A 25374-nucleotide genomic window follows, 5' to 3' on the forward strand; every position below is an offset into this window, starting at 1 on the left:
TTGCCATGGCCACAAGAGGATGATGCTCTCTAAATCTAGCCCACGCGCAATCGCCGGCTACGCAATTCAAAATGATTTCAGCTTTTATTTGAAAGACAAACCTCTGCAGTTTCATCTCATTTTTTCTTTCGGTTACCTCTCGTGGCAGAGTATCTCAAATTTTCAGCGCGCAGGAAATTTTTATTTATCATTAAACTTTCTTCTGGTGGTGATATTTTACCAGGTTTAGTGATGGTCACACTTCTTACTCTTGTTTATAAATTTCCTGGATGATTCCTCCTGTAACGTGGTGAGCTCATGTCCACAGTAGGCTCTCGTCTCGCAACAACGGAATACTCATATTATGCAAGCGTCTTATTATTAACTACATTTTGAGTTTGAACAGTGGCAGTGAATTATGAATATGAGTCAATATTTTTTCAAATATATTTAATATTATCAGTGAAAATTTAATGTTAATGCATTGCTTAGGTCTGAAAATGAAATGAATTAGCTTCTATTTTCTTTAGAAACTTAAAAATTAATCCTAGAATATTCTATTCGAATTATTTTTCACTGCCTTTTGAAGTTTTACTAAGTCATTCCCTTGTTTAAATGTTTTTTCATTATATTTCGTTCTTAGCTTTCATGATTTACTCTCAATACAATTAAATACAAACGGTTCTTCAAAAGCAGCCGAGGAAATTTAGTACCTTTACGTTTAATTTAGAAATTAAAGGTCGAAGACCTGCATTTTCTACAGCGGAATCGTCTAGCTCCATGAATTTCCTTATGATTGCTCTTTAAGAAAATATTGGATTTTGAGTTGATTCTTTGTTTGAAAAGATTTTTTTTTATTTTGACACCTGATGTTCAAAATTACCTGGAAAATATTAATCGCAAGGTCGATAAAAATCTGCTAACATTCATAACCAGTGATTCTTTCCAAATGAAAAAGTTTAGATTCAATACTATTTCCTCAAGATCGCTAGTATTTTCTGAACGTCACGGGGGTAACGCTTTGAAAGCTTGGAGCAGTTCTCATGACCCAAATAAACTTAATCTAACGTCACATGCATCCACTCATCCATCATATCATAGCTTCGGTTCCATTTCGACTTCTGTAGCGAGAAATTTCTGTATCTTTCAAACACTTTACCAAGCTCCAATGAGCGATGGAGAAAGTTGACTAGGATATAATCCATCCAGTTATGTTTTCCGTCTTCGACAGATAACGCCCGTCCACGAGAATAGTTAGGAAAAGTTTTGAGGTACGAATCTCTTGGTATCCGTTTCATTTTCCCTCCTTCAGGCCCGGAACTTCCTTTTCGGAACATGCTACCATAAAACCATTTGATTGATGAGGGTGTTTTTTTCAAGACTTTGGACTGAAATGAAAACTCCCTCTGTCACAAGCGGCTTCTAAAATTAAGCGCGTCACCAAGTTTCTCCCGCGAAACCAACTTAACCAACACCCATATTTTCAGATCTTCTACTCAAGTATGGATATGTTGTATCGTTTCCCCTTTCTGCTTATCTGCAGACGGTTTTACTCTTGCCCAGCAGGCACCGTCACGGAAGGATGAAGTTTCGGTGGCAACTGTTTCCGCGGTTTTATGTATTCGATGTCTTTACTTACATTACATTAGCTTACGTTCCACTTCGGTCAAAAGGGAAAATTAATGGGTCAGAAGATTGTTAAACTATTATAAATGCTTTCATATTCTTTCCATTTAATGTTTGTGATAGTGAAAGGTTTTTTTCTCACAGTATCTAAAAGCCGTTTGCTCCGTTATATGTCCCACGATGTGAGGTCTTTTAATAGCTCATTAACTTCTGTTTTTCTACTCATTAAATTCCAAACCTTTTTTCTGTATATATTCTTCTCGACATTCAGTGACAATTTCAAATGCTATTTCGAGAGTAAAACTTGGTAAAATCCTCTATTGTTTAGTGCTGATAATTGGAAAATAATATTTTTTTAAAAAGAGGCGTGCCAATCAAGTATGGGTTCAAATTGATCCGGAAACTCATTTAAAAAATTCATTTTTGTCACCCAAGGGCGCAACGGAATTGACCCGAACATTCCATACCAGCATAAAGTAAGCCAGTCAGCGTAATTTAAACACTAATTCTGGATTAGCTGGGGAGCGTAACATTTACCGGAAAAATGATTTGAGCGGCCCAAAATAATCTGTCATCGCACCCCGTTTATTTATTCAAGTGACGTATCTCCACATTTTTCCCTCCCATAAACGAAAAATGATATTTTTTATGGTATATCATAAAGTCATTATTATATTCTGCATAGAATTAAATTCATTTTCAATTCAAATCAAGTTTTATAGCAGGATATTGTGCTTTCAAATAAATGTTTTACAATATTTGATAATTGTCTTAAATTCGTATTTTAAGATTTAATTAGGCCTTTATTCGCACATTGTATACCTAAAGAGATGAAATATATTGCCTCGCCAACAAAATTCAATTTTAACTGCCCACCTACTATGGATGCTTGAATTTGTCACTCCTCATAGCTTTATACCAGGTAAGTGCAGCCGTTGAACGATTAGTGATTGAAATTTATCGGCATAGGTAAAAGCAGAACCAACCAATTTTGGCCCTTTAGTGATACATTAATGTATTCATCCACTAAAACAGTGGTAATTCAGGTGTACCCGCCGACATGGATTAATTGGGTGTAGGAAATAGATGGTTGAGATATCAATTCATAATTTACCATCCTTTTAAGCAGTTTTCCAGTGGCGGTTAAATAACCTGAGCATCATTTAGATGCTTTTAATGAAATTTTTATATTCAAAAATATTAGGATGGCTAGAATTGCGCAAATGTGAAATGATTGTCTTTGAAGTACGTCAAGAGGAAGTATAGATGCTCAAACTTTAAATTAATAATATAAAATGACCATACAGGGATAGGAACTGTTGAAGAAAAGAAGTTGCGTCTTAAGAATGAAATTTGAAATAGCTGCAAAGAAAGTAAGATAAACGATATGTAAGAAAATACCCGATGAGAGCATTTTGGATCCAGACAGAAAGGGAAGGAAAGGCAAATGCCGATGGTAGTACGTGTAGAAGGGTAGACGGGTAGAAGGAAATCCAAAGTACTAACTAATGGATTAAGGAACCAATAGGTCAAAGGAAAACCTGAGGAATGGGCAGTGCGAGGATATGGAGGTATCTTAGTTACATTGCAATTTAGAAGCGCAACATGTATTTAAGAAGAAAAGAGAATTCTCAAGATGCATAAAGTGAAAATCTCCACCCGCCGTACCAAGTAAACGGCATAGTTTATGGAGACGGCATCGATTAAGCAAAAGTGAAAAGAGTACGTTGAAAAACTCGGTTAAGTGATTAAACATTTCGGTTAGCAATAAAAGGGGACGGCGGACCAAAATGAGAGAATTCGGGACCCATGAATAGTAGACAGTAAGAAATAAGGTATTTAGTCGAACTAGAATAGATTATTAGAATCGAACTGGGAATAGATTATTATCCCCGCATAATCACCGAATATTTCAGGGAACAATTGAAGAAGGAAATTTTTAGGGCATGCACTTTGCACTTTTAAGGAAGGAATTGGACCAAGAGGAGTTTTAAAGAAATTTTAACTCCGATCTTGAATGAAAGAGATACGGAAGTATGTATGTATGTATATATTATAAGACGATAAGTTTAATTTCACCTGAAGCAAAGGTAGCTCTGAGAATCATCAATTGTAGGGTACATGATACCATAAACAACGACCTAGGTGGAGATAGGTTTGTATTTGAAAGGGTAAAAGGTGACGCCATTGCACTCATGAGTATTTGAATAGAAAGGAATATAGAAAAAAACAGTTGTTTTTTGTGTGTTCGTGGATTTCAAGAAGTGAGTAAAAATTGAGTGGACAAATTTGAGGTAGGTTTACGATGATTACTGAAAACTTCCACATACTTTTTTCTCACCGAGAACTTCTACGCGACAATGCAAACCCTTACGAAAGATACCTTTTCCTTGATTCTTGGTACTGTCCACTCATATGTGACGCTTGCCGATTTATTCTATTATTTCTTCCGCTTCTCTGCACGTAACAGTGTTCCTCGTATAAATGCCTTTTATCATCTCATTACCCCTTAATATCCTCGTCTCTTAATAACCTCGTCTTTTATTCACGTTTTCCACAGTCTCCGAATTTCCCCAACAACTTCCTTTCTTTGTACGATAATATCACTTTCTTTGCCTTTCCCCCTGCGCAGCTTATTTCCTCGTATACCCGCCAATCGCCCTTTACACGTATCCTCAAAATCCACAAAGATGGAAAGGAGCTCTTAATCAAGCTGCTCATTGTTACTGAAAAATTTCTCTATTGAACATTTCTTTCCATTTTCACTTTCAAAATGGGGTAACATTCTCCTTCTCTTCAAAAACACTAGGGTAGTTTAAAAGGTTCTCGAAATCACCAATACACGTCAGCCATAAGGCAACGAGATTCCAGCGCAGTAGTATGTAATTCTTAATAAGTGTACACATAACTCGTGACTACCCAATTGGTTGCATTAATTCCTCTTAGATTCCAGTGTAATTTACGTTTCCTTGATTGCTCAACCGGTTAAGAGTATCAGCCCGGCAAGTCTAAGATCCGTGGTATAACTCCTGGTCAAGGAAATATTTTTGCGCTCGTGATCTACTCAATTCTGCCTACCCACCATTTTGGAAGTAGGTCCCGTATGTTCGTCTTTTACATGTTTCTATTTTCCTTATGTCTACTTCCATGTGAAATATGTATATATTACACAGCAACAAACAGCAACAGCAACAATAATGACTCGTTATGAGTCATTACTTCTCTATCTTCCGATGAAGACGGAGTAGAATTCCGTCGAAATTATCAAGAAATAACGTGTGAGTGATCCTTTTTTTGTGTTTCTATACTGTTTGTTACTGTGTAATGTACTATTCGGCACTTCCGTGTTACGTCGAAGAAATCATATATATATATATATATATATATATATATATATATATATATATATATATATATATATATATATATATATATACATATATATGTGTGTGTGTGTGTGTGTAAAATTATTAATTGAGTCAAGTGTAGGTCTTTCATGCGTTCAGCTGCTCTTTGCGATTTATCACAAGTAATTATGTTGCCTAATTTTACTGCACGCGGAGATGAGGAGGAGGATTTTGTAGATTAGGATGTTGAGTTGTGTTTTGTTAGGAGAGACAAGATATTTATTTGGTATTTGAGCCCATCCAAAACCTAACCTTAACCGGTAGATTACCTGATAGATAAAAATGATGCTGCCTAATTATGCTCTTGAACAGATTTAACAATGAAGCTTTAAGTATAACGGAAAACAAAAGATACTCCATTAGGACGTCATGTTTCTAGTGAAAAGAATAAGCGGAGTTAAGCGAACTTCATACAATGGCACACTCCGCCCCGAAAGAAAGTTTTAAATGACACTTCAACAATGCTAACGACGAGCAAACTCAAAAAATATAATTTCACGAGTGAACACGATACGGTTTTGGGAGATTTTTTGAAATTCTGTCGTATCACGTCCTCTGTGCTTTCGATTCTGATGTAATCCGAGGAACTTGGACGAATTTGAGAGCCCCTGCGAATTATAATGCCCATCGGACCCTTTGTGTCTGAAATTTTAATGCTGCGGCTGCAGATATTTGAATTGATTTTATTTTCAATCCTTTAGATATCCTCGTCGGGTAAACGCTCCCAGTTTTGATGAGTTGAATTCCATGTTATATCCCTGTACACCTCGGTCGGTTTTATATTTCAAAGCTGACAACATTTTCTCCCTCTTTCCAAATGATAAGGAATTCATCCTTCAAGACGGCTATCCATCTCATCAAAATAGTATGCATGAGTAAAAATATACGTGAGTTAGTAATCGTATGCTTTTCGTCGCTATTCAAAATTTTCAGCTAAATGTATTATGTAGTCATACATTTTAGTTTCCAAAAAACAGGTTTTTTTTCTTTACAGAATCTAGAACATTTGCCAGTCAGCACGTGTTATGCAGAGTTATTTCGATGCTCGTGTAACGCGGATGCATGTGCAACAATAACATTCCCAATTACGGAAATCATGTTACATCAAAACACATAGCCATTAATCGTTTAATTTCAGAGCCTTTCCGCCACCCTTACCTTATCGGTCATCTTTTTCTGAGTGCACCGCGTAGCGAGTTGCAGCCAAAATAAAATTTTCCTTGCCAAGAGAAAGGAAGATTTCCATGCCAAAATGAAATTGCAAACAGGATGTGTCTGTATTTGAAACAAAGCAAGTAAACACTAAGAGAAGTCTAATTGGTTACGCTGTGATATCCTTCGCATACAAATCAGTTCCTTCATGACACAGTCGTTTCCATTAGGCGTTATAAATAGGTGATGGGAGAAATACCGACGTTATACCGAATACATACGCTAACGACTCTGGAATTAAGAAAGTCCGCTGTTTCCTGAAGGAACTCGACTTTACATCCTGGCTACACGTACACAAATCTTTTCTCTCAGACTGTCAAACACTGACGGGAAAAATGGGATGATGCTGTAGTAATGGAAGCAGAGAAAGTAATTAGGGACGTATTATAGAAAATATATGTTGAAAAGATTATAAAAGACTGTACTGAATATTATGTAACTAATGCCTCTAATTTTTCACTAAAAACAGCAACCTTATCTTTTAACTAAAATTTACCATTATTCCGTCGCGGAAAACCTCGAATGGCGTTTTCCTGACCCCATTAACACTATCTCGATTTAAAATTATAGTTCTGCATTCAAATTTCAATTTCAATTTTGATAGAAAGAAATCTGTCCTAGTAATTTTATATTCATTATTTTAAATAATAACTATTAAGGTTGGTGTACTTGCATTTGTTATTATGTAATGCGAGGGTTTATTCTGTTCGTTTGAATTAATTTTGAATATTTTACAAATTGCAGGAATTTTGACTGCAAGGCATCTGGCTTGAAGTGGATCTGGATACGCTCTCTTCCCGAGATAAAGAAAAGAATGGCTATGTAAGTCCACGTTTATTTTTTCCATTCCTTCTCCTTAATGATTTGATTTTCTCGTATTTTTTTGCGGGCTATATACGGTGCTTCGAGAAAATACGAGACCAGATATACCGTGAAGGTGGCCGCATGGCTGTGGGCCTTCAACGGGTGCCTTTAATTAGAATTTTCCGGAGCCAAACACTTTAAAATCGAGGACTCCTCTTTATAGAGAATATTTTTATTACCGAATCGTGTGTTTTTCATCATGTCTTGGGCAAGACTTATTGTACGGGGCATACAAGGGGCTGCTAATTAGTGGTAAGAATTTTGGAGAAATTGCGGATGCATTTCTTAATAATTAATTAACTCCCTCTATATACGTATATTATTGATTCAATAATTCCATGCAAATATCCTTTGTAACATTACTAATTATAAATTAATGATAATGCCATGGGAATAACAAATGTGCTTGGGATGCTTCATGAGTCATAGATACAGATTTAAGAAATATATTTTCAACTGGGCCATATGGTGGAAATTATGAATCCATAAATATCTACCTAGTTAAATATCGTCCATTACTGTATTATTTCTCCGTAAACACTGATATTTTGCCACGAGTCGAAAATCATTATGTGTGAAACTTGGCAGCATTAGACTCCTTTCAACTGCAAACGTACGATCGTAAAATTCTACAATAAAAGCATAATATTCCTAAGTTCCAGTTTATATTCCATACAATTCCAATTTCTAAGTCCTATGGCTATTTCAGCGTACAATAAGCACTTATAAAACGCAAGAGATGGTGCGTGTGTTATCAAAAATGGTTTCCTTTTAGTAAGCCTCATTTCCTACTACATTGTAATTAAAGTTTCAGCCATGTCCATCTCGAGGTTTTATTTTAACCGTTGTTTGATGCAGCAAACTTTTGCTTAGTTATAAAAATGGAAACAATGGCTTTCATGTTGTGATTTAACAGTATTTAAAAGGCTTAACACCGAGGGAGATCCAAGATGAGTTGTACGAAGTTATACATCGACCTCGGCTTTACACTTATTTTCTATGTTTTTCTGTATTTTTCTAAGAAATTATTCAACGATCTTGATATTTAATCCTTAAAAATACTAATACGCGATTAACAATATTTCATTGTTTATATATATATATATATATATATATATATATATATATATATATATATATATATATATATATATATACTACCTTGATCAAAAAGTTCCCGGAATAACCACCGTGTGGCGCTCCCATCGTTCCGATTTGAGTTCTGTTTTTTTTTGTTAAATTGGTACATCTGTTGTTGATATTCCCTTTAAATCTTAGTGTCATAACTTGACATTTGCAAAAGTTACGTAGCCAAGAGTACATCTATCTCTGTGTGTGTTGGCGATTTTTTACAATTTCAGAAATGGATTTAAATTTGCAACAACGAACTTGTATTAAATTTTGCGTAAAAAACGGATTTAGTGGCGCACGGACGTTGGAAATGTTGGAAAAGTGTTTCGGCAACGATTCTCTAAAAAAAACGGTCGTTTACCAGTGGCACGAGCGGTTCAGAAGTGGTCGTGAGTCAATCGAAGATGATGAACGCAGTGGCAGACCATCGACATCGAAAGTCGGTGAAAAAATTGATAAAGTAAAAGAAATGTTGGTCAATAACCGCAAATTAACCATCAGAGAAATAGCGGAGGACTTGAACATTGCCTATGGATCCGCCCAAGACATTGTGGTTAATGATTTGGGTTTCCGTCGTGTAGCAGCAAAGTTGGTTCCAAAAGACCTCAATTTCATGCAAAAAAGAGACCGTGTTGACGTCGCAAAAGACATGATTTGCGAGGCTGAATCCGATCCCACATTCATCAAAAGGATCATTACTGGAGACGAGACGTGGGTTTATGAGTACGACACGCAATCCAGACATCAGGCAAGTGAATGGCGTTCACCAAATGAGCCGAGACCAAAAAAACCACGTCGTTTTCAGTCAAAAAAGAAGGCAATGCTGACGGTTTTCATGGATTACAACGGTGTAGTGCATCATGAATTTTTGCCAGAAGGCCAGACAGTAAACAAAGAGTATTATTTGGGCGTTATGAGACGTTTGCGTGAAGCAATTCGCCGAAAGAGACCAGAAATGTGGGCAGAAAACTCGTGGATTTTGCACCATGATAACGCACCGTCGCACAGTGCTATCATTATTCGTAATTTTTTGACGAAAAATGCAACAAATACCATCCAACAGCCACCGAATTCACCTGATTTGGCTCCCTGTGACTTCTTTCTGTTCAATCGAGTTAAAAAACCATTACGGGGAACGCGTTTTAGCAGCCGAGAGGAAGTAATGGAAAAATCGCAGGAAGCACTGATGGACATACCGAAAACCGAATATAAAAAATGTTTCGAGGATTGGATCAAGCGCTGGCATAAGTGTGTTGCAGTCGATGGGGATTACTTTGAAGGGGACAATATAGATTTAGATGAATAAACTTGTATTTTTAATTTTCTGAATAAATTCCGGGAAATTTTTGATCAAGGTAGTATATATTTCATTAATGAGTTTATGTATAAATCATGGATTTAGTGCTGGGCTGGGAAAGGTGGGCCGCTGCATCAATTACACTTCCTTGGGGGTAGCCCGAATTACATATACCTCCGTTGAACACCCATTAATGACTACTGCTTACTTTTTGTTTGCGATATGGCAAAAATTATTTAATCCAATTTTTTATTGTTTAATTGATACCTTAGCGTTTAAGTTTGAGTAGCAATTTATTTTGTTGGACTTAATGTAAGGATTTCTTGAAATCCAAAAATACTGCATCGACTTGTGTGCTGTTTTCTCCCGACCCAAGGATATCGTGAATAAAAAAGGCCCAATTTGGTTTCGCAAGATCTTCTCCTTCTAGATCTGTGCTGGCTATGGCTTAGTATCTTCCTACTATCGAGAAATCTTATAATGTTATTGACAATAATGTGTTCTAAAAATTGACATGAAATTCATGGTAAAGATATCGGTCGGTATCTGGTGTGTTTTTCTCTTTCGTCCCTTTCATAGATGGGAGTTTTGTGAGCTAGCATACAGTCGCGAGATCCTGAGCCTTCTTTTATCGATTTTAGAAAGACAATTTCTAAAAGTGGGGCAATAACTTCAGCTAATTCCTTACATATTCTAGCAGGTATTTTTTAAAGACCCCGTGCTTCGTTGCCTTTGATACTTCGGAGCTGATGTTCTATTCCTTTTTGGGCAATTTTATGCCGCTCATGTGCTCCCCGTGGGGATGTGGTAGCTTGGTTTGTTGCGTTTGTATCTTTATTGAAGACGCTCTGAAAAGATATGTTTAAGATATTTGCCTTATAAACCCCGTCTGTAATAAGTTCACCATTTTCCGTCGTCAATGGATGTACAGTTGGTCGTTTATCCCGTATTTTTATGTTATAATAATAATAATTATTAATGTTCCTCAAGCGTAGAACCAAAATAATTTTTGGAATTTCCTCATGATATTTACATAGCATTATAGTTTTGAAGGAGGGTAGGTCTTTGCGCATGATGCTTTTTGATCTACCACGAGATTCTTTTGGTTTCTTTTTAGGTGTACAAAAAGAAGCGAAATTGTATTGATATTAAATACACTTATTACAAATATTAAATATTATTAATTTGTATTCATATTCAATAAATCACCACTTTTAAAAATCTGATTGCAGTCTTCTTTGCTTTCTTAAATCCGCTCTCACTTCAACGTGGTACCATCTAGGATCCTTGCTGCCGCATTTAAGTTTGAAAATCTTCATTCTTTCGGGTATAATATTTAAGAAATACTTCCAAATGTGTTCTGAATCGGTTATCTGGGTTTTTATCTTGGATTCTGGTGATGTGTTTTAAAAATATTTTCGAAGTACTTTAAAAGTTAACTTTTTGAATAAGAGTATTCTACGCTTCTCTTTGTTTAATTTCACGAATTTCTTTTTAATTTCTACTAAAATGGCTGTATGGGCACTGATGCTGTCCATTATTTCATTGTTTGTGATAATCTCGGACGTAGAGGTCGCGAAGAAATCAAAGTATGCTGTCGCACCTTGCTGGTGATTTAATAATTAGTTCTAAAGAGTATTTTGCAAATATATGGAGGTGTTCTTCACATCAATATCGGTTTATGGTAGAATTTCCTACGCAGTACAAATTCCATTCTATAAAAAGTAGATTAATATCAGCAGCGATTATAATTATACAGTTACTGTGTTTGTTGTCAAGAATGGATATTTGGTCGTCAAGCTTTGTAGAATATCTATATCGGAATCTGGGGATCTGTAAAATGAGCACACAAATAGGCTTCTTTAGTTATAGTCCCTCACATTGCACCAAACGCTTTCAATGTCATTTCGTCGAATTTATAACGTCGGCTAATGTGTTGTTAATTTACAGCAATGAATACTCCTCCGCCTAGTCTATTACGCCTGTTCTTTCTGTAAATTGTGAAACTGTTTGGAACCCTCTTCAGTGAGCCAGCTCTCCGTTCCAACTACGATGGCTGCCTTTGTATTAACTAAAAATATGTTCAGTGTCCCATCTTTTGTTTCTTATGCTATGGCAATTTAACGTTATACTTTTTATTTGGTCTGATCCAAGCAGTCCTTGGGTTGATTGGGTTTTTGAGATATAAGGTTGCTACGGAGATTTAGATACAGCTTTGTTAATATTCATCAAAAATGAAATTTCATGCGCATAAAATAAATGCCGTACGATTGGAATTTAGTGAAGTCATTAAAAGTCAAGCCTCGCTTCTCTTCGCGTACCATTTCGAAAATACTAGAGCAGAAAGGAAAATTTGAATTAATAATGGGCGTAAAAATCCTCTTTAAAAACTGTCAATGTATATTATAGCTCGGAACAAATTATCAAATGCTAATGACCTTGATATTGAATTGAAGCCGGCTGTTGAGTTTAAAATATTAAGTAAAGGTTCAATTAAAATTAATTTTGGCGGGTGACACTATAGTGGGGATTTCTCCAGGGAAAGAGAACGTTACTTAGTATTATTTCTCTCTTTTCATGAGCATATTTTGCTGTTAAAGTTTTCTCAGTTGTGAAAATAGGTTCGTGTGTAATTCGGAAGGTAGACTGCACTCACAAAAAGGCGATCTTTGGTGCACGGTGTCCGTAATTTATTCCGTCGTGTGATGGACCTTTAAGGAATCGGAAGTAGTGGGATATAATTAGATTAAGATAATATTTTACTTGTCATTCTGTCGAAGAGTTTCACTTGCAGACCTTGACCTTGCTTTGGGGAGGGGGACGAATTTCTTAAGGTGAGAGGACTGCGGGGGAAGGAGGCCAGGGAGCACGTGGTTGTGAGGGAACTCGAGGGAGAAAAAATAGTAGTGCTTCCTTCTCCCCCAGGCGTCACACGAAGCACGCCATTGTCTAACTCTCCTCGTCCTACCTCCCTCTCTTTCTCCCTTTCTCGCGGCTTGCCATGCTCTCTTACGGCATACCCTCCATGTGAACTCCCTCCAGGGAACAAGTGAGCCTACTAAAGGCTAAAGGAGCCCCGTTTGCGCTTCAGGCTCGGTGGGAAAGCAGGCGAGGACTTCGCAGAAAGAAAAGGGGAGAGATACCGAGCGGAAGGATCGGATGATGGCGACGCTTTCAGTTCCCCCACCCTTTTGTGCACTCCTTCCTTTCACTTAATTCCTCCTTTTGTAGTTTCCCTGCTCCCAATCCTCCCGCCCGCCCGTCCCGCATTCGGGGCCACCCTTGAGAACAGGGAAGTAATTAATTCGGGATTCGGCGTCGAAAACTGAAGGCGCGGAGGGGTGTGGTGGGGTTGGTAGGTTGTTTAGTCCTGGGTGAGGGGGGAGAACTCTCCCGCGAGATGGATACGCCGCCGCCGTGACCTGCTTGCGGATTAAGTCCCGGCACGCGAGGATATGCCACGGAGTAGGGGGGTTAGGACGAAGGTACGGTGCGGGGAGGAGAGCGGATCGCTGGGGCCCGGAACACGACGATATTGGATCTGGATGGGCGCCGGGAGTTACCGTAGGGTGCGATACTGTGCGGCAGTGTTCGATGGAAGAGAGTAGAGACGGAAATGGACGGAATATAGTGTGCCCTCGAGACCGGCTACGAGTTAGTTTTATATATTTTACCCGCTCCATTCCGTATTGACATGGACTCCGTAAGGAGCGAAACTTTTCCTCTGAAAAACAGAAAAAAAATGTTCAACTCCTACCATTGCAATATCTCGAACCAAGGTTGGGGCGTGGGAGGAAGAATCCCAGTATGGCTTCCCTCTACGTGCTAGGGGATCCTCTTCCTTCATCGACGGGTTTTTAGTGTGGTTTCGTTTGTAGTTGGGAGAGGGCTCGGAGAGGTAAATCGATCGAGAGGATTATTACGATGCACCGATTACGAAAGAAATAAGCTCCTCTCCAGAAAGGAATGCTGGTTTGCGAAGGAGTGGATTGTTTGATTTCGCGCAAAGAGGATTAAGTCGCCGATAATAATTCCAATTTTGCACATAATTAATTTTATTTCACGGCATGGCTTAATCTATCCATAAATGCGTTTCACGACGAGAAAATGCTTCCCTTGTTCCGTTTTACTGGAGAGGATTTCAGCAAAATGTTTTAATATACTTGAACCTGTATTACTCATTTTATTGGTTATCTTAGAGATTCCCAGAAAAATAAATGCCATTAATTGCATGTATTTTGTCTTTAAGTGGTATTTATTTTTGTTTCCCTACTTTAAAATATATTTTGAGGCAATAAATTGAATTCGCTGATAAGTCTAATTGAATACCATTTGTTTATTTTAGTGTGTATACTATTGTTGAAGTAAGATCTGGTGCTTTCCCGGCGTATTTGATTCGTGAAGGATTCTCGGGTCTTCCACCGGGTCAAGGGTTCCATATTGGCCTTGGTCAAGGGTTCCATATGGAACCCTTGACCCGGTGGAAGACCCGAGAATCCTTCACGAATATACTATTGTTGTTACGACATTTTTGATTTGGTTGATGTAGAAACCATATTTGCTCATGGTCATGCTCATCGTAGGCTCATGGTAAAAACATCAAGAAAATTAAATTATTCGAATTTTTTAAAAATTAATTGCCTGATTAGGGTAGATTTTTGATGGATCCTGGCGCTACACACTTTACTGATTGCAAGCCCTAATTGACATAACATAAAATCTCTGGCTTATGCACATGCATTTTAATCTTTATTATTAACAGAAAGTAATAACTCCTTATTATTATGAAATTCATGGCCAAAATGATTTTTAAACATTTAGTAATTTTTCACAATTCTATTTTGGAATGCTTAACCGGTTTCCACCTTTTCACGTCCTTATCAAACGAGCAAAGTTAAAATTCAGTAGCGTCTAGCTTATATACCCCTGCGATGGGAGGAGTGGGGGACAGGCAGGGAAAAATAGGGGAAGGCCAAGGAAAAAATGTGGGAGGAGGTGGGGTTGACCTTTTGGCCATATTTTTGCGATTCTGACATGTGAATTGCATGATGTGAATAAAGCTATATCCATTATTGGGAGCTACAATTTGGGAGCATTTTATTTGGGAAACAAAAGTTCTCATGAGCTAAAATTTGTAAAGGCCTATAATAATATCATTTGTCGGGCTAATTTGTTTTAATCATGTTGAAAGTTTTGGCGCTCTGAATTAAATATGTAAAAGTTTTTAGTTAATTCTATATTTCCGCATTGATTCTGTTATTTAAGTAGTTGCATATTAGATATTTCCCCTTCGTTCTTCGTCTTAAAACTGTATGAGACATTTATGTGACGTAACCTACATTTAGCAGCGGTTGGATTGAATTTCTCTTATAAAATTCCCGATCTAAAGAATCGAATGCCATTCAAATGATAAATAGAATTTAGTTTAGAATATTATCTCAAATTTGCACTTATATCATATTTTTTTGATTAAATATCACCTCGAGGACGGATTAAATAAATAATGTTCTGCTTTCTGGCCCAGTTGAGTGACAAGAATCCGCTAGCTCCCTCTAATCTAACTGGAACTCGCGAACGACGTCATACTATTAAGCAAATTGGAAGGTGGAAGGCATAAGTTGCCAGAATATAGGTTAAATCACGGGTCCCTTCTCAAATGGTAACTTAGATTGTCTATCTCCTGTGGGAGAATATGTAGTATAAACTTTTATTAGTGTTCTTTTGAATGCACTACGTATTTTATACTCGCTCTTTGCATACCATAAAATAAATACAAGTAGATTATTTCTAACTTAACATTTATAAATATATTAAGCTTAGGAAATGAATTACTCAAGACTTCCATAATTTTGTTGCTATTGTTTCTGGTAATGTATTTCTCCATAATGTTTAAGAACCCACGAAGAAGTTTTCTACGATATTTTTATAAATATATGATTTAGGCTATGTTGTCACCTTATCACATTTGACCAAATGCTATGATTGCAAACTTTAAATAGCATTGGTGCATATAATTTGCATTATAATAAATTGGCTTTCGATATTGTCTGCATTATATATTATTAGCATTAACAAGAGCACTCAACATTTCTCTCGTTTTCCATTACGTCATTCTGAGCGATGTAACGGTCGCTGTTTATTTCACCGTCTTATATACCCTTTTCGATTCTCTTCATTGTGTTGTTCAAAGTTTCAAGGGGATCATCAAAACTCAAATATCTTCATATTTAGTGACGTTTGAAAGACATCTTAGTATCATTAGTTTTCTTTAAAAGCCTAGGATCTACTACAGCATGGTAATCAGTTGCCATGCATGGTCCTATCCTAAAAATAATAGGTATTCATAATCATAAATTGTTTCATCTATAGATTTTTATGTGCCAGGAGACATTTAAATATTCATTTATATTAATATAATGATAAATACTCGTCAAACTAAAAAACATTGTGTTCTGTTCGTTTTTTTTTGCTGTTTTCGTGTCGAATATCCAAAATGTATAAGAGGGGATAGAAATTTATAAAATGTTTGCTCACAGGCTTCTTGTACGTAAAATTCTTTCAGGAGAAGCGAGTCATGTTCTTCAAAAGGCTAACACTAATTTTGAGTTAATTAATAACTATTCTCGTTTTAAATCAACAGGAGTTAAAAGTGCACTTTTATCAGATTTTTTAAGGGTTTCAGAAAATAATTTTGAGAAATATTTCTTAATAAAAAATAAGCACAAGAAAAAAGATTTTACCAGATCAACCGTGAATATTAAATAAACTAAAATTAAACTGATAATCAATGTCCTTTCATAATTATCTTATTTAGTAAAATTAAAAAAATACTATAATGCCTTACATAGAGTTTCCCCTCGTTATTTAAATGCCAATATTGGTTCAATTTCGCAGTTTCTGTGAATATTATGTCTTAGACTATGAATCTTAAGAGAGGCTAGAGGGAAGAAATTCAATTCTTATCCTTCTGGAAAAAAAAATTAACGTAGAGCCCTGAAGCATCTCTACAAATGTATTCAGTTGTGCTGTGGGACACCTCTGCGTTCGAGGCATGGGATCCATCCTCAAAACCCATGCATTTCCCTCTGCGTTTGTAATAACCCCTTTCCCGTTTTGCCTCGAGTATTAATTAATGAGAGCGCTTATTCTGCTTCCCAAGTATTATAATTACATAGAGTGCTTAGTCTTATGCGTGGTGAACCCGAGCAGCCAGTAACCTTCATCGCCAATGGCGCCTCCATCGAGGTCAGATGATATTAATGATAATTATGTTCCCTTCCCAGTAATATCCGATTTAATTATGATTTGAACACTCCTTCAAGCCTTTTTCATTGTTTCGGGATGTGAGATTCATAGTTTTATTCGAAGGGGAATTTATTCTCATTTTAAGCCTAGTTTTACATGTTACGGGGGTGCAGTCGTGAATTTTCCATTTCTAGTGACAAATATAAGAGCAAAAATATAAAAAAGAAAGTTTTTTTTGATCGAATAAGTTTGATTTAATTTATCTATAATATTATTTTCATCCTGCCTATACCAAAGTGTATATTTAACGTTTTATTCTGTTATGTATCGTATTTAGTATGTGTTCCCGTGGTATCTAACATTTATGCATCCAATAAAAAAGGATTTATTATGCACTGAGGAGTGTTTGAAGTGAAAGTTAACGGAAGCCCTGTGGAGTAAGGGAAGTAAATCAGATGTTAGATAACTTGAAGATGAACGTACAGTATGGTAATAGGAGAGAATGGGAGAGCGTTCGGAGGGATAAGCGGCTAGGAGTCAGAGATAGGACATAAAAATATAATGTCCTTTCATGAGGCACATGGAATTTTTTTAAGGTCACCAGTTTTATTGCTCTCCTGAAAATGATATTAAGAACGATGACGTCAGGGCAAGGAGCCCCGAAAGGAGTGAAAAATTTGAGGGGTATAAAATATCTTTGAGAGCTGCTGCTTCGTACCTGCCATTATTTGGATTAATTTTGATAAAGTTGATAAAGAAACGCTTTTTGCAAATTATTACAAGTAAAATGCCTCGAAGTGCATATACGTGTAGATGACTAAAAAAACTGACATTGAATGGAAATGTGCCATCAAAGTCATAAAAAAAATCTTTTAGGTTAGGGTAGATTAGGGTAATATTTTTAGTAATAATAGTAGTACTCGCACGGAAAGATTTAATTTTACCATGAATGGTGATTCTTCATTTGTCTACAAAGCCATCCATTAGAAATCGAACAGACTATTGACAAATAATTTTTAACCTCAAGGTAAATCTGATTGTCTTCAAATGCATAATTATACAAGTACACTGTACACCTGTACCTGTACACCTCAGCAACTTGGGAAAGTTGATAGTTTCTCTCCGATTCCAATTTCTTTTGGTTCCCAGCATACTCAACATGTGAGATGAGTCACGTACTTGGGGACAAAAACTTTGAGAGTTATTTTCTCTATCCCACATCTCTCTTTCTTTTTGAAATTACCTATGCTAGCTTTATCGCCCCTCTCTTTCCGTAAAAAAACGGGAGAAGTGATGGCAAAATTATTTCTCGTAAAATCATTAATTTTTTTATAAAATTGGGCGTTCATATTTTTTATTTCCCCAAATTCAACGTAGATTTAGTCAAAGAATCATATTCATATTTATGGAAATGAATTTTTAATATTTAAAACTCTAAGTGATGCACTCCAGCTGATTCCGAATCGCGCAGAAATGTATAACATTTTCTCCATCAAGAGTTAGAACATAGCGAAAAATTTAATTATGGTTTCCTTTTAAAATTTTATAAATACTGTTTTTTAAGTTATGAAAGTTAAGATTTTCATGAAAAAGAAATGCGGCCACCGAAAACCCTCCAAACCGAGTTGCATTTTTTTCTAATATTAAAACGTCATATCAGGAGCTTCCTGCACTATATGTGACAGATTTTGTAAACATTTAAATGTATCTACATAAATTTTATCCAAATTATAACTTTGTACCGTTCTATTTTCTATGAGAAAATTTGTCATAAATATGCGGATAAAAAACTAGGCATTTTCAATATCAAATTATTTTATACGATGACGCAATTGATAAGATGCAGCGCTTTATAGTAATAGTACTTTGTTTTTAAATACAAATATCATTTAATTTTTTTAAGTTTTTACGTTAATATAAATTTCAAAAGCCAAAGTATTCACTTTCAATCCATTCTTTTAATATTCTTCGATCAGCATTGTATATGCTTGCAGGAGAGTCCCAAAATGTTGCAAGTTCAGCCATTTTACATGGCATTACCTAGCATGTATACGATACGTGTTCATAGATGTTTAACGCTCACTTCCCTTGCCAAAGCTATAACGTTTGTGACTCAAAATTTATTAAACTACGAGGGTCATCCGGAAAGTAGTACCCGTTCGTGCCGCATGAAGTGCTGACGACGCGAGTAGCCGCTGGACGAGGTCAGATAGCTTCAGTGGCTTGTCTGCCTTCTCTGAGCCAAGTTGCGTGACGCTAGCATTGCCTGTGTTGTTTCTGTGATTGTTTACAATGTTTAAAAAAATTGAGAACGCCGCCAGGTGTGAAGTGAGGGCAGTGATTAAATTCCTCAATGGAAGAAACGTTCGCCCATGTGATATTCATCGCCAATTAAAGGAGGTGTATGGAGACAATGTAATGGACGAGTCGTCTGTTCGGCGGTGGTGTCGCAACTTCAACATGGGGAGGGGGAACACACACGACGATGAGCGTTCGGAGAGACCGTCTGTCATTACAGACCAACTGGTGAGCTCAGTTGACGAATTCGTGAGGAACGATCGGCGCGTCACAATTGATGACATCTGTGAGCATTTTCCCAATGTTTCTCGAACAATTGTTCATGAAATTGTTAAACACCATCTGCATTATGCAAAAATTTGTGCAAGATGGGTCCCTCGCGTATCTCAATGAGCTGGCGGCGAAGGACTATGCAGCAGGAATACAGAAACTTGTCACACGTTATGACAAATGCCTTAATTTGCTTGGAGATTATGTTGAGAAGTAGTTTAAAGTATCCTCTTTCAAATAAAATTTTTTATGTTTGTTAATATTTACTTTTGTCTCTTTATTTCACGAACGGGTACTACTTTCCGGATGACCCTCGTAGAACACCGTTACTTAGAATATATCTGGTACATGTGCATAGCTTATTGGCTTTCTTGTTATCTATTGAATTAAATTTGTTAATTAGTACAATTAAATTAGCCAGAAACAGGCCCGTGATAAATTCATATTTAGTGTGGGCTCCTTAAAAATTACATTTTTTTATACAGTACATTTTTCTTGAATGCCTTACTCAAAAATCGTATGCTGGTGTCTGTATTTTTAAATTCTATTTTTCCATAAGTACTAGCAAATAGTAGTTCAATATCTCACCCTTTCTTAAACAATAAGTGATATTTTGCAATTTTTCGCCCTGGGTTTTGCTATTCAAATCTTCATAACTGATTTGACTGTTCGGATTTTATTCAAATAGATTTCTGTCAGCGGAATAATGCCTTTTTAACAAAAACTATGGCTACATTTCTCTTATTTTTTATCACCACCACAAGGGATGGAAAATATGAATATAACCTTCTGCCTCTATCTCTTTTTTCGGAGAGAATAACATTTTACGTTGATGATATTTGTTTTTTTTCTGTTGTTTCAATCTATTTTCATGCAAAATGTAATGAAATGGCATGGAAGTAGCTGACAAAAGGGAACAAAGGAGAGACAAAAAGATTTAACGGTCCACATCTTCAAGGAACAATAGGAAATCTGAATATGAAAATGAGATTCCCTTTGTCATGGAAGCCAAGAAAATCCGAGTGCTTCCTATGGACTTCGTAGCGCTCGCTATAACGGATGACATTGCTGGAACACGTTTCTGTGATCTACGTATTCTGTCTCCCTCTTCCTCTATTATCCATCTTGTCCTCATTTTTTTTAGAAAAAGTCGTAATTTTCTGTCCTGTTCTATTTGCATAGTCACGTGCGTTATTCATTATTATATATTATTATTATTGCAGACCATTCCACGATGCGCTTCTTTGCCTCTCTTGGCAATACAGAACTTGACCTATTAGGTCTACATTACGAAACCGTCTTTAATAACTTGTTGATATTGACTATCAATGTACAAACGCACAGTGGGTAATAGCTAATATCATGAGATAAGAAATTATTGCCTCTGTGGATTTTCGGTCTCTTTTTTCAGAGATTCCCATGCTTAATTATTCCGTGAATATCGTTAAAATTGGTATATTGTTATCGCCCTCACCGTGAATCTAGAAATAGAGGAGAAGATTAATGCCACTTTAATTGTTATGCAACATAGGTATTGGCACATTACCAGGTCTATTCATTTATTGCACTTATCTCTTATAAATGACGACTAGGTAGTCGTAATTTACCGTTATCAAGCAGTTTATTGTGTAAATAAAAGAATTATTGGCAAAGAGAATAACAAATATTGAAAACCAAATTTGTAACGAGAAATGAGAATGTAAATAAGGTGCATTACTTCCATGTCTGATGCGCAGTCGTCCACTTTACCAGAAAATAGCAATCGATAAGTATTTTTCTGACAGTGAATTTCGTACTAATTTAACTACCGTTACAAATTACGTACTAACTATCAACTGGTATTAATCACAGAAATTACAGATTAACATCATGAAATCCTCTTGGTAGAAAGTTTGGCTTCGTTAATCAAGTTTCTTGGGTCAATTTTCGGGAAATGTCATAGGAACCGTAAGGGGATAGGGTTGCGGAGAGGTATTTTCCCCTCGAACCACATGGATGGGGGTACGAAATCACATCAGTATCAAATTTTTCGATTCCTAGTATGGCGGTTAATTCTCACTATGGCGCAGCATGATTCTGCGGTGAATTGATAGGCAATATAATGTTTTTTATTACATCTTCTTCTTATTTTTCACATAAAAAAGCCATTGAAATCCATAATAATTTTTAATGATTGTGAGCATCTCTCCTTCAATGAGCGTTTCTCTGTTTCCGCCAAGGAATTCGTCAAAAGTAAATTTCTTAACCATCTCGAGTTATATCATCATCAGTTAATTCCTTTCTTCCACAGAACAGGTTTTTCATTGGTATCATCACGTTTACGTAGTAAGGTTTTAAATGAAAACAGACTGAATATCGTAAAATCCTTTGCCTTTCCTAGGGAAATGCAACCTAAAAGTCGACACTACGTTTAACTATTTTTCAACTCCGGATACATTCTACCCAGTTTTTAATTTGATAGTCTAATGTTTAAGGTAATTTTGGATGGATACAAACTTGACACCCTACAATTTTTAGACTTGTAATACTGACAGTTTGAGGCTCAAAATTGTGCAAGTAGCGAGAAAAGAAGAGATAATTTACCCAAGAAACCCTATTTGGACCAATAAGTAATAAATTTGGGTTTACGTGTGTTAGAATTCATCGCATCATTCTTTTAAAATACATGATCCCTTGTTAGTCAAGCCCATGAAGTTCTTCGGGTTTTGCCACACTCGTCTTGAAATTGATTGCTGCTCCTTTGAATGCCCAAGCTACAATTCAAGCGAGGTTATTTAATGGCGAACAGTAATTGGTGAGAAACCGCGGGTGACCCAGTGAAAGGAACTACCCCCTTTTCCTTAAAATTATGTCACCTTCATGCAACCTCGGCATTACCATGAAATGGAAAGGTTTCATGGAAAGGAGATGAAGTCCTTTAGGTATCGATTTTTTTATAATTTGAATTACGATTCAATGATTTTTATCTTGACAATCAATTCACGTATTTCATTTCCAATTAATTTTCCGTTGAAACTAAAAGAACTTTATTCAATATGCAGTTAATTTTTAAATTCATGTCTTTTATATGCCATTACTAGTGTTAGTTTCTAGGATATATTATGCAAAAATATAGAGAAATTAGTGGCCGTTCTCAAACTAATTGAGCCGGAGCCAAATTTTGTTCTGCTCCGAGTGCTTGGGAAAAGGATCCAGGGTCTGCAGCGCTGAAGTGTATTTTTGGAGTCAACCTGTTCCACTTCGCCTGTTTTATTATTTATACCTGTTTACCTTCAATTAACGCCATTATCAATTGCTTACATATTCAAAATTGTTATAATTGATCATGTATCTATATGCTTCATTGATAATTTTATTTAATATCATCCAAGTATTAATCATGGCCTTACACCAAACTTTAATATTATATATTAATATAAAAGAAGTAGGAGACGATTTCAAAACATTACTCTCCCAAATATCGATAATGTTACCTCATCTTTTTAAGCTTCTGAATAGATTTTTCTTTCTATTCTATTTTTTCGTCTCTTTATCCTCAATCGTTATTTATTCATTCATTTCCACATCTATAAAAACGACCATACAGAATTGCCACGCCTTCACCCCTTCTCATATTCCACATTTTATTTTACCCCCCTTCCCCGTGTCTCAAGATTTGGGTTTTACTGGTTCTTCAAACCGTGCTCTCTACTGAACTTTCCATATTTAAAAAAATATTTTTATCTGAGAAAATTTGAGTAAGTCCATCTCCGAGTTTCTGTCTCGCATACAGCTAACCTTATTTTCTCCACGTAATGCATATGTTCATAAAGTAGTTTGCTCATAAAGTGTTTTTTATAAAGCTCGAACTCGTTCGAGCATGATTAGGTTAAAATCCTATGGTTTCGCGATTACTCCCGCATTACAGTGCAATTCGTGGAATGCATATTATTGAGTCTTTCTAGTATCAAAGGGTTATATGACACATATTATCGCAGTAGATAATCATAAGTGATGGATAATTCATAAATTATCATATTGTAATAGAATGGAATAGCGTTGGAGTAGCAGACTTGTTGCTAGAAGGTACAATTCTATTCATTTTGTGGCAATATATGGAATCGTTTGATAAGGTGGCCATCACTGAGTTCTTGTGCCCAGTGAGCTCTAAAATAAGAAATAGATAAGCTCGAGAAATAGATAAGCTCGTATTCTAATGGAATAAATATTTTGGATAATGCAATAGGTGCAGAGAATACGCTGTTTCTTATTATATTATTGTTTGAGAAACAAACCGTAGTATCCCCAAATGAGATTGAGTCCCAAGATGCATACTCAAAATAAAACATGCTTCCGTTGTAAGGCTTTAATATCATGTTATATTGTTATGATCAAATAATATTTGCCCTTTCATACCTTTTACTTAGCCACCAAGTGTCTAAAACTTAGTTTATATGTGATGCAAATAAATTTAGTTAAAAAAATGAATGGAAATTTTTAGGCTTGTAGGAAATGTATGTACATTTGGTACGTTCTAATAGTACCTCTTCACATTTCCAGGAAAATTAATAAGTTGGGACAGATGGCAAATTAATATCTTACGCATCAAGCATTAATATTTAGGTGAGCAGAACTTTCCATTCTCTTTTTATTGACTAAATTCTCAGAAAATATAAGTTCTAAATTGAAAAGTTAGGCTTGCGTGTCAAACAAATTTTTATTTCTACGAAATGGATTCCTCTCATCTCATTGAGGCATCAGATGTGACTCTTAAAGTTCTGCTTTTATATTTCGATCACCCATATGTCTTTACAGCAAATTCTTCAAACATCTGCTCATGTCACACACATAATTTATTCCTTCCTTCTCCAAAACATTTCTTCAGTAGCCTAAATACTCTTATGAATCTTTACGTATTCATTTGCTATTTATTCGCATTTAGAAGGGATATCATGGTCTTTTTTCCTCTCTGCTTCTTTGAAACAACCTCATTTTCTACTTCCTGAATAAATCACCATTCATTTTTGTCATTTTTCCTTTCGCTGTCTTATATATTCCGAGAACAAAGCATAAAATCATCTCATATAGATTGTTAGAGAGAAAACGGCCATAGACTCGGAAGGAAAACGTGTCCTCTGCTATTTTAAAAAGGCAAATTAGTCATAATATTATTTATAAAGTGCATTAATGATGTTATCTGAATGGATATGTTTTTACAAAAATGAAATTTTCAGCTAGAGAGGTTTCCAAATTTAATTAAAGACGCTCCCGTAGTCATAACAAATTCGTTTTGCCTCTTACTAAAATAAGAGTTTTGGTAAACCTATTGTAAAAGCGCCAGTAGATTTAATCATAAACATTTCATTTCGGTGAGATACCTTGTGCTTAGAATACAAAGAGCAGAAAATGTAAATTCTAAGAGCTCGAGCTATTATTTTCTTTTCTATTGTTACTGTGACAAGGACATTCAATCCGGATAAACATCTAAGGAATTAAAATTTGTTAATATAGTTTGCGAGCAAAAAACTTACAAGAAGAAAATTGATGAGAGGTACAGCAATAATAATAGAATGGCATAAAAAGTAGGTGGAGGATATACCTGAAGGCAGGTGAACATTGAAGGCCGTGATAGAATGGAGAAATGTTTGGCAAGAGAGGTAGAGGATGGAATAAAATATGGGGTTTCTGACAGCATGAAGATAGGTAAAAATTTAGAAGAAATTAAAATGAAAATGATGTAGTGCAAACAAAAAGGAGTCCACGTAAAGATTAGGAGGTAATAGTCTTAAGGGAACGCCCAAAAAAGCATTTCTTGAATAGCTATAATTCATTTTATAGAATTAATCAATAAATTGAGGAATAATATGCTTTTTCTATATAATTTCCATTCTTTTGTCGCCTTCCGCGCAATATATCTGGGATAAACCAAGGTCAACTTGACGGATGACCACCCGTGAGTCTATGGTGTGCAGAGGATGGAAATCAACGGAGTGAATACCTAATTTCAAACTCTGAATCATTAGGGCCGCCCCCGTTTTATTTCTCCGCCGGCCCAGCGCTAGTCAC

At 36.0% G+C, this 25374-nt stretch overlaps 1 protein-coding gene across 1 annotated transcript in view; it reads left to right on the forward strand.

The window, feature by feature from the left end:
• LOC139697860 (uncharacterized) overlaps positions 1-25374 on the forward strand; it is a 531364-nt gene that overhangs the window by 401060 nt on the left and 104930 nt on the right. The window contains exon 5 of the mRNA XM_071596719.1: positions 6969-7046. The gene's annotated coding sequence lies outside the window, so the exon portion shown is untranslated. The remainder of the gene's footprint in view (positions 1-6968; positions 7047-25374) is intronic.

Source organism: Hetaerina americana, unplaced genomic scaffold (genome assembly GCF_022747635.1).
Source record: "Hetaerina americana unplaced genomic scaffold, ioHetAmer1.1.p SCAF_8, whole genome shotgun sequence".
In the NCBI taxonomy this organism is placed as follows: domain Eukaryota; kingdom Metazoa; phylum Arthropoda; class Insecta; order Odonata; family Calopterygidae; genus Hetaerina; species Hetaerina americana.